This window comes from Pleuronectes platessa, chromosome 19, assembly GCF_947347685.1.
Source record: "Pleuronectes platessa chromosome 19, fPlePla1.1, whole genome shotgun sequence".
Classification (NCBI taxonomy): domain Eukaryota; kingdom Metazoa; phylum Chordata; class Actinopteri; order Pleuronectiformes; family Pleuronectidae; genus Pleuronectes; species Pleuronectes platessa.
Window position 1 is genome coordinate 12674702 of NC_070644.1, and position 11112 is coordinate 12685813.

The window sequence follows — 11112 nt, forward strand, 5'->3', positions numbered from 1 at the left end:
GAGAAACCGCACTAGCACACTGACAAACTGAAGACCGACCAACTCAAACCACCAGGGATCTTTAGGAGAATATCCTCAGAATCTTGCCATCAAACTACGAAGATGTTGATTGCAAGAGGATAACATTCTTTAAGACGATGTTTCCTTACCAATATTAGAATTTACGAATACATTATTACAAAGATATTACAAAACTGATTAAGGAATAATATGAAGAAGAGAAAATTCTCATTGAGTTCAACACAACTTGTTCAGTATGTTTTCCTGGCCTTTGCAAACCCTTTAGAGCAGATTGCCAGATGTAGAAGAGGGCCACATGTGTAGCATGTCGTGTGAGGCATGCTACACTGTTTGAACGCGCGGACCCACTGATGCCCGGCTGCCTCGTGCTAAATGGGTTCTTTACATGCTTTTCAGTCATTCATGTTTCTCAAATTGCAGCCCAGGCCTCGCCACATGATCTCCCCTTCTAAGAGAAGACGTTTAATCTCAGCCATCAGCTGGAGGTTTAAACGAGCTGTGGGGAATAGGAGAAGACAGCAGCTCTCCCCTCACAGGCCTAATAGCCTCCACCATCAGCGGCAGGTCATACACAACCCCTGGCTGGCAGATTAGAAGGAAGGCTCACCGCAAACACAGAGACGCACGCACAAGTGGACATGCTGGTGGTACTCAAACTCCTATGTTCACGTGCCTCTGTGCATAGTGTACACAGGTATAGCACAGATTATAACACAGACCCAGAGTAATCTTATTATGAGTAACGCAACAACACACACACAGCGCTTTGTGTTGACGACCCTGCTGTGGTCACATTACAGTCACTCTGTTAAAGATGTAAGGTATACAGTATGCACAAGCTCTTAAGGCAGCTTAAATCAGACATAATGTGAAGTATCATATATGAACACAGGTGGCGCTATATGGGCTTCAATCACTCTCTTCTATAACTGCAGTGAATTACAAGGGACAAACTCTACAGCCACACGACCATTGGTTAAGTGTCGGTACAAAGCCTCAACAGAGGGCGAGGGGGGCAAAGACAATCATAAAAAGGTACAATGGGCCAAATGATAGTTTAAAAAAAAATGGACGTAGACTCAGGAAAGTGAGAACAATGCTGAAGTGCCTGAACATTGTGTTTCTCGATTGGCCAGTAGAGGGCGTCTCTATTGGTTGTGACAAGAAGTCAGTTTCTGTCTATGAGAGTCTATGAGAAAATGACGACTTCTCTCTTCATCACTAAACGAAAATTCATTAGGAGTTGATGTTCTCGATTATTTGTTTCAATTCTTCTTCAATACATGATGTTCATTTTGTAAACCATGGTCCTTTTACAGCCAAACAGACGATAAAGGGAATTGGAGGTTGCCTTTTCCCCCGGCCATGAACGACCAGGCAGCAGTTTTAACATACTACTAACAGGTTTAATCCTAATACTGCACTGTAGTGGTGTACAGGCTCATTAGTCCACCTCAGTATATACTGTAGATGGCACTGTTTGTTTTTGGGGAACCATGTTCTCTGTTACCTTGCAGCATTTAAAGGACTTGGCATTGCTGCTACCTTGTAAACGTGTTGTCCCTTTAGCTGCATGCCTCCAGCCTGAACCTTCTAATATGCATGTGATTTAATGCAAGATCTTGAGTAAAATAAATAACAACTGCTCAAGTTAACAGTTGCTTATAGGGCGGAAGTATAGTCGGGGCCAGATTGGATCTTTTAAACTCAGAGTAAATGAGATCACACACCAGTTCGTGCAGCTAAAGTAGAGAAAAACATTTTAAAGATTTTATGAATCTTTGTTTTGCTGATGAAAAACATATGTATACACTTCAGTGTCAAGATTGACAAATAAACTAATCTTGGCTGAACTAAATGAGAAACCTGGGTTTTCTTTGCACACACGTTTTGTTTTCTGAGTTCCTAAGCATGTAGTTTAGGTGCATCACCGTCATAAATGCTGAGAACATTATAGGATGCCATCTGATTAATCGGAGATCCACTCAGAGCACAGGTAGAATCAGTCAGATAACAACCATATATGCTTCATGCATTCAGGTAAATAACAACATGAGGAAAAGCTTCAGGCTTCACCCGACTGTGATGACATAAAGATCTTGAATTTTGAATTGAGCCCCAGATTTCCTCTGCCACTCAACTCATCACTCTGCAGCACAGCTCAGTCGACTGAGTGGTGGGGGCCCAAAGCTACGTCGTTCTGGCTTAGTTTGAATGCTCCTGTATTCCAACTGTACTTTGGGCAACTGCCCTTTTTAGCTCCAGCAGTAGAGCCTTAAGCGTCTCACCGGCTCTGTAGAGAATTTAAAAGCTCCTCCAAATCAGGCCGTGTACATGCCTCTGTTCTCATTGCTGCTTTCATCATCTGGCCTCTTATTTACAACCGTTACACTATTCCTGCCGCCATGAACCACGTCAAAAACTGGCCGCCCATTTCATGCTCATTCTAGCGCGATATGGCAACTATGAAACGGTGTCAGTCAAATGAGATCTTTCATTTCTTGGTGAGTGCAGGCGTCACAGGAATTAAGGCACCGGTCTGGAGCTGCTTCCTGCTGTCTCAGGGAATCCAGGTTTGACGGTTCAAGTTGTCACATGAATTTCAAAAATACTTGTCCTGTGCATTTCTGGAATGGCACCATAAACTTGTCTGAAGCACTCCATTTCTCTACAGACCATGTACTTTTCATTTCTATTTTCTTAGGATTAAACCAATAAACTGTGCGCTTCCTCCAATCATACAGCTACTGCTGGTTCGACCTGATTTTCCTCTAATCGAAATAAACTGTTTGAGCGATCCAGTTTCAAAATGACTTTAATGACTCTATCACCGCAGCGTGTACGTCAGGGACACACCTGAGGCAGAAGCGCAAATTCTGTGCGAGCTGCCGCCTAACTGTTCAAACAGGGAGCCATCCAGGAGGAGGTTTTAGATGCTGGCTTGCCTGTCCACGGAGCCACGGGTGGTGACATCAGCAAATGTCCCTACTATGCTGCTAAATGAGTAGGTTTTTATACATCTCTTTGTATGCATCATGCTGCTAAGAGGAACTGTTGTGAAGTGAACTGAAACTCCCTTCTTTTTTTTCCTGTTCATGCTGAAATAAAGTAGATTCACTTGGTCTGACGTTTTCGATCACATCTTTATAAAACACCTCATTAGCTTCACACTACAAACCCTATGGGGGGGGGGGGATGTTTTTTGAGAGAAGATTCCAGATTCATTCACTAGACTGGCACTCAGTAGAGCTCAACAGAGCCGTATAGGTTCATCTCTGATCCATGCAGCTTCCTTCTACCAAGTTGTGTGGTTATTGGTCCAGTAGTTTATTACATAAACCTGTTGACGGACAAATCAGAGATGAAAACATAACCTCCTTAGCAGAGGTAATAAAACCTCCACCCATTTATCAGGGAAATGTCACCAACATTAATAATTATTAGAAACACAACAGGAAATTTAAAGTAGAACACAATGTTTCGAGAATAACTCAATAGTTGACAGATAATTTTCTGTTGGTCGACTTATCAATTCATTTATTAAAAGCAAATTCCCCCCTGCTGTTGTCTATAGGGTTATTATATTGTGTTTTATTTACATTGTATATATTGGTTTATTTTTGTCGTGCACTGATTGCTGGTTGTACATCAAATTGCCCTTGAAGGATATTAAAGATTTTCTTTTATGGACAACTTTAGTTAATCACAAGCTGCACAAACCAAGCTAGAGCAGCAGAGGAAGCCGCAGAGAGGGATTTTTACAGTAAAGGCAAGGGGTAGTGATGGATAAGGTTTTCTTTATCAAGTTAAGTCTTTCATTCTCACTTTCCACTTTTATACTTTTAAAACTATGAAATGAACTGAACTATGAACTAGTTCAGAATTTAAATGGTGAACTACGAACGTGAACTATTCATGTTTACTTGTATGAACTGAACTCCCCCCCCCCCCCCCATCTCTTTCTTCTTTGGGGTTTTAAAGCAGCCCTTGTAGGTGCATTACTGCCACCCACTGGTCTATCCTCCCTTGACAGTCTTCAGAGTCTAGTTGTTCCTCCTGCCATGTTTTCGTAAAAGTCTTTCAGTGGTGAAGACAAAAACTAATTCCAACAAAGTTACATTTTGGTTTATATGGTGCATAAGAAGTGAGGGTTTTCATAGGTTTAACTTTGATTAACTTTGAGCTGTTTCATATATCAGAAATATCCCTTTCCATTAACACGTTTATATTATGTTCATTTGAGTTATACAGTATTTCATATCATACAAGACAGTGATGTCTCATATGGGGACAGATTTGGCTCAGTTCTCCACTCTGTTCCGCCCCCTGGATGTGTTGAGGAAGCCCAAAGACAGATGTCCTGTCCAACTTCTAAGTTTCCCAGTTTATACTGGGATTAGCAGGGCTCAGCTTTTATCTACGGTGTGTTTCATCCCTTTTGTCAGTGCAAAGGTAACTTCCCAGGATTCAAGTCCAACGTCCTGGACATACCAGAGGTGCAAAATGAGGCGAAGGAAATACCTCATTCATAATTTCTGGACTCGACAGTATCATAAATTGTAGATTTGAATATGTCAGAGTTGAAGGTGTTTTGACCTCAGTGAAGTGAGACGTGACGGCCCGCAGGCCCGCAGGCCCACAGGGTCTGTGAATGTGGCCGTGGCAGGAGCAGACCACACTCGGGCTCATTACCTCAGCTTGGTAGGTGGCCGAGTGTCTGTGTCTGTGTTGGGGTGGATGCCAGTGGCTGCTGGAATACATGTGTTTGTGCTCTGGAGGCTCGTGATGTTTTCTTCCTCTCTATATCGTGCGAGGATGGTGAGTGTGTGTGTGGGGGGGGGGGGGGATCCAGTGCATATAAGCTATCACATCTGAGGATGCACTTATACCTACAGGAGCTTACTGAATATTTTGTTTAGCTTTGTTCAGGTTTTTAATTTGTTTATTTATTGAAGGATGATTCGAATATTATTGAAATTGTATGATTATTTTTTGGTAAAACTTGTAATACCTATAGAAGAACTGTTGTGCTGCAGCGATTCCCCGGCCGGCAGTTCATCATGTTCTGCAGACATGTAATAACATGTGTCTTAGGAACAGACCACAATAAAAATCACATCATCATCATCACTAAGTTTATATTTTTTAGGGAAAAAATTGAATTGTGAGATCTGTCCTGCGAGAGCAATAACACACTAGAATCTGTCAGAAATAATTATATTCTTATTAATTTCATATTCTTAATTGAATTGAATTGTAATTTAGTTGGCTTCTCGGGCTCAACAATCAGTGAGAATAAATAGCCTTGTGACTCACGCCCTGTAATGTCACTGTGTTGTGTACCATTGAAAAAGATCACTAGAGGGCACCAGAGTACATGACATCAGTACAAAACCCACCAACCCACAGGTTCAGCTTCACTTCCATGACTTGCCATCATGTCAGGATGAACTGGATCCAGATGTGCTACAATAGCATTCATTTTAATCACTTAATTCTCCAGTATCGCGAAATATGATCTTGTATTTGGGCAGTTTTTAGCACTCAGGATCAAACCGATTTTCAAATACACTTTTCCCAAAATTCATCTCTTAGTCACTTCATATTTCTGCAAATATGTCCATGGAAAATCCCATGTTACTGCTAACTCTGACCACTGAGGTTGAAGCTGGAGCTGCACGAGTTCCACCAAGGCCTTAGTGGGGGGACGATTATGGAGGTAGCTGGGAAACAGGCTGGTGTGGCGGTGGGGTGGGGTTGGGGGGGGTGAGTTGATCAGGAAGTTGGAATGTGGTTCCCTGTGTGTGATGTGATTGTTAGCAGAAACGTGTCAGCCCCGAGCCCACCACCACCACCACCAACAACCCTGAGCCCGCGGCCCCCTGGCTCAGGTTGTAAAGCAGAGCTCTGTACAACGTGAATATGTGTGCGTGTGTATTTGTGTACCCAGGATGTACAATACCTCTCAGCACCAGCGTCGCCATGGAGACCCAGATACCTTATCACCGGCTTTTCTAGTGGAACACGGGGTAAACTCACTCGTGAGGTCGGGGATGAGGAGAAGCCGCACGAGGGTGGAGGGGGTGAAGTAGAGAAAGACGGCCACACGCTGTGGGTGGAGGGCCGACCACAGGCCCATGTGTGGCCATGGAGGGTGAAACCATTCTGGATTAGGAGGCCGTTTCTACCTCTCCATCTTTATATAGAGAGACTGAAAGACAGAGGAGGCTGGCGGTGGTGGTGGTGGTGGCTGAGTGGGAGTGTGCATGCTGTACTTACCAACAAATGAGGCATCAATCGGTGCACATCACTTTCCAGTCAGTGTGACGACCCTGTTCATAGATACACGTCAGTTCCTATAAGAAGGGCTCGTCCAAAGCAAAGCTATATATTTGGTATCCTATGCTTTAGACTTTGGATTTATTTGGATATATTCTAGATTAATGAGTTTTATTGTGCACCCTGTGGCTTTTAGCTTTTACTTCTCTCACAAATGCGGGTGCTCATTTGCTGAATATGCACACGCAGGCAACTTCATCCACACAATCAGAAAAGTCATTAGGCTTTGGAAATTGGTCATAAAATCCACTCTATGGGTGTTGTGCCCATTACATTTACAGCCCGCATGAAAATGCATTGCAAGCAGGAAGGAGTCTTGACTCTGAACATAACCTGAAGAAGCCTTTGTGGAAATATTAACATCAGAGTCACGCTCATTCTTTTACCAAATTAGGGTATTAGCCTTTCCTAGTGGCACCTGGAAAAGGTTTGGCCCTATAGATGTGCCGTCTCTGCAGCTTTTGTTCTCCTCTCCTCTCGCCTCCTTCCTCTGGGCTGGCTCTGCTCCTGAGAGTCAGAACCATGGACGGGTTTGTCGGCCACAAACCTCACAGCTGCTCTTTGGTGCAGAGCATCTGGGCAGCCTCCCTGCTCTGATCCAGGAGTCCTGGCTGCACTGGTGGCGGTTAGCCCCACCAGCGCTTTCACCTGCCTGTCTGCTGAAGTCTCGCCAGACTTTCTAAACAAGCAGTGTAACATCAGACCACACACTCAATAGTACTGGACAGCAAGGAGGTATAGGGAGCACATATTTACCCCCCCCCCCCCCCCCCCCCGTGTGTGTGTGTGTGTGTGTGTGTGTGTGTGTGTGTGTGTGTGTGTGTGTGTGTGTGTGTGTGTGAGAGTCTGGATTCATATTTATTCACTTTCTTTTACCTGATGCTTTGGGCCACTTTGTCATATGCTCCTTGAGGAGTCAGATTTGTAGTTTTTGTAGTTTTGTTTGATTTGAATGCTGCAGATTGAGTCTGGTCAGTGTGTTCAGTGCACAGCTGGTCTTACTGACTTGTGTGGTTGATGCATTGTTTGTCCTCCAGGCTGCATTTAGACTTCATGTTTCAGAGTAAATACCCATTGGCCATAGACTGGTCACACAGCATGTATTATTTCTGAAGTGATAACACAGTTTTAGGAATCTACCAAAAACAGACTCACTGTATTCTATCAGAGAAAGGATTTTAATTTAAAATGTAGAGAAGATAATCCACAGATGCAGCTTTTCCTTGCATCTGCAGCGTGTTGTTATCAGTTATGTTGTTTTGCTTCACATCATCAACCGCTCAAAGTCTTTATCTTACTATTTATTACCAAAAATAATTTGATGTTGCTAAACTTTAGCGGCAAAAACTTTTGACGTTGCCTCAGCTGCTCTTTGGGATTTGAATAAATATGATTATGTCTATTATATCACTTTTTAAGCATATGATTCTCAATTTAGTTGTAAAAAACACCTAGAATATATAAAGTTTATGTTTAGATTGTGTTGCCTTTCGTCATTTCCCAGCACATGGACCACATTTTGTTTTAATTTTGTTTCATGAATTTAATTTGACTTTACAGACTTTGAAATTGTACGAAATTGTACTTTATTTTCATGCATTGAAATGAGTAGAATTATATTTACATCTTGCTGCCTCTTCTAGTTTCTTCAAATTACCGTTAAACAGCTCATAATAAAGATAATGAGAGATTTTAAAGTAAAGATATAAAACTCTGATCAGTTTATTATTGTAATAATTGGCTTTTAATTACATTTTAATTGGCATAATACTATTCAATTCAACTGTTGTTATATTCTCTATCATAAGGCATTTATATTCTCTATCATAAGGCATTTTGTGTGATGTTGTTAGTCATCCAGTATTGAACGGCCTCCTCATCTGAACTTTAATCTGATTTATTTTAATCCACTTAAACACACTTTGCTTTCAGTCTTTTATATTTATTATTCACTGGGCAACAACTATAATAAAGCGGGCTGTCTTATCATGTTATTAAATATCTCAAATAAAGTATGAGGTGTATGGTTAGAAATTATTTATCATCTTTGGGAACATTTGAACGAAAAACGTCTCAAATACGAGCTCAGTTTATTCGCTTTGTTTTGTTGCCAAAATGACACATTTCTTATTTTTGCTTGAATACAACTTTGGTCCAGCTGTCTGATTTTATTTTCGGTCTCTTCACTGTGACGCACCGTCAGCTCCTGTTGGAGGATGTACGTTAATTATAGTGTGAGAGAAGCTCTCGTGCTGCTCCCCTCCACCCAGCACGTCATCTGCTCCTCAAGGTTTAAAAAACTCCAAACTTTGGGTTTCCAGCTCTTGAACTTCTTCTTTTTTTTTACTTCAGCTCCTCAGGCCTTCGATTCATTTGCACGCTTTTTTCTTGTTTAATGACCGTACATCACTAATAAAGTATTTTCACAATTTATTTAATCAAAGTCCATGAGCAGAGTTTGTTTGGTTATTTTTGCACTTTACATTTTCATTTGTCATTCGTCGAGGCAAAACTCGGCCAAAACGCATTTTCTTCCGTAAATAAGTTTTCATTACAAAACTGCAGCATTTAGACGGAGCCATAGAAGTTGTGTGCGTGATCGAGCGGGTATCGATCAACAACTCATGCTTGATATGAATTTTATTTCAAACTTGATTATAGAAATCAACTTGGACGAATCTCAATGATTGTGTTACAGGTGTAATTATATGGCGGAAGTTTTAATGCGCGAGGCCCGTTCTTTGAGTTTATACCTCATTTCTATTATTTCTGTTTATGATATATTTCTAATGATTATACATTTGAAAGTTATTTTTGACCTAATTTGTGCTCTATTGTCCTTTTTAAATCTTTTCCTATGTTCTATCTGTTAGGTTTCAATTAGTTATCTCCGGTATTAGCGTGCGAAAACCCTGTGAAACTAATTGCATCTATTCATCATATATGCCAACATTCAAGTCATTTTTCCACTTTGGAAAAAGAAAAACATTGGTGCAGTATAAGTTCTGTATGTCCAAAGTCTGCAAACCCTGCTTGTGTTGATACAGTAATGGAGAGGCAGTCTTTCAGAGCTCTGTGCATGCGTGTGTGGGTCCGTGTGTGTGTCCGTGTCTGTACCGTGCAAACATCTTGACGTCTTCTTACAGCTTATTCATTACATGTAGTTTTAAAAAGCAAACAGATATACCACAGAGTAAAGCTGCAGCTTCAGCGAGAACCATATAAGTTTGAAAATCCAAAATACGTCAATAACAACTATAATCAGTGTAGTGGGCCTCCTTTGTTTCCAGACTTTCAAGAAATGTTTTCCTTTTTCTGAATAAATTATTCTGGCTATTTCACCTCAAACTATTATAGGACCAGCTCTAATTTGAACAGCTCTGCCCTCGGTCCTTAATTTCACCACCAAATTTGTGCTACTAATCCTTCATTAATCTGCTTTTCAGTTCAGATAAATTACAGCGTTTTACATGATGTGGGTGTTAATACTGACACCTCGCTAATAGACAAACACACAGCGAATACAGTCTCTGCGTCACACTGACTGGAGGGGAAAGTGACTATGTGGATGCCTGCGTAATGAGATAAGAGCCACAAACTGCAAATGAGACGTTTAAGAGCGCACACTGCAAAAAATGACAACTATTGACGAGTCCTGTGCTGTTTACTGAATCAAATATTTGCTGCTGCCTTAAATCTATTATTTCCAACTGTGTGCTTGTTTTAGAGGAGGGACCCATTTGGAATTATTCTCCATCAATCAAATTACAGATAACTTTTTAATCGATGACGAAACATAAAATTCCGTTTGGACAGGTAAAAGGTCCAACGAGTGCCCCATCAAAGCGGATGACCTCTTGCGCAAAATGAAAAAGTGGCTATTTTGGCAGTGCGTGATAAGGTCGGTTTCATGAGCGTCTGTAATCTAACCTACACTCATTGTAAACGTGGCTCCATGCAGTTTTAGACCCTCTGGTACTAAATGTTCTTGTGGTTTGTTGTGTTCCTTTTTATGTCATGTCTGTGCAACGGTCTGCCGTGTGCTGACTAAACCTGTGTGAACCCATTGGCCTTAAAATATTCTCTTTACATCCACTGGTGTAATGTTTTTTTCCCCCCTATGAACATATGATCTGTTTGGGTCTTAATGCACTGAACTCCATAAGAGCCTCTGTTCTGTCGGTTAAATAACGGGATAATTTAAAGAATTAACATGCTCGAGAAAACGTTTGCCCAGACAGTAATCGAACTACAGGCAAAAGCATATGGTCGATTAATCAATTCATTTGTTGTCATTCCCTCCGCTACAAGCAGACCGAACATGGTGGCTTTCATGTATCAACTGATCCATATGTCAGATACAGACTTGGTGTTCTTCTTAATGAAGTTTATTCTCTGAATATCACAGTAAGAAACTGTGCGTAATTACGCACGAAACGGTCAAGTAGGTTACTTCTACTCATTGAGCAGTTTAGAGGACAACAATCAGAAGAGCTGGGATGGGGACCTGGAAGGAATTCTTATTTAGGGTATAATCCAATGCTATGTCTATGCAGGATGCCCCTCAACACCCCCCTTTCCTCCCCCTTCTCCAACAATCTACGTCGTGGACTATGCTTCCGCTTCGCACGGTTGGTCATTGATGCGCAGTGGAGGCTTTGGATAGGGAGGGAGCGCGCCTGAGAGAGAGTGGGAGACGTAGAATTGACAAGGCAGAGGCTGGGGGAGAGAGAGAGAGGAAGAAAGAGAGAG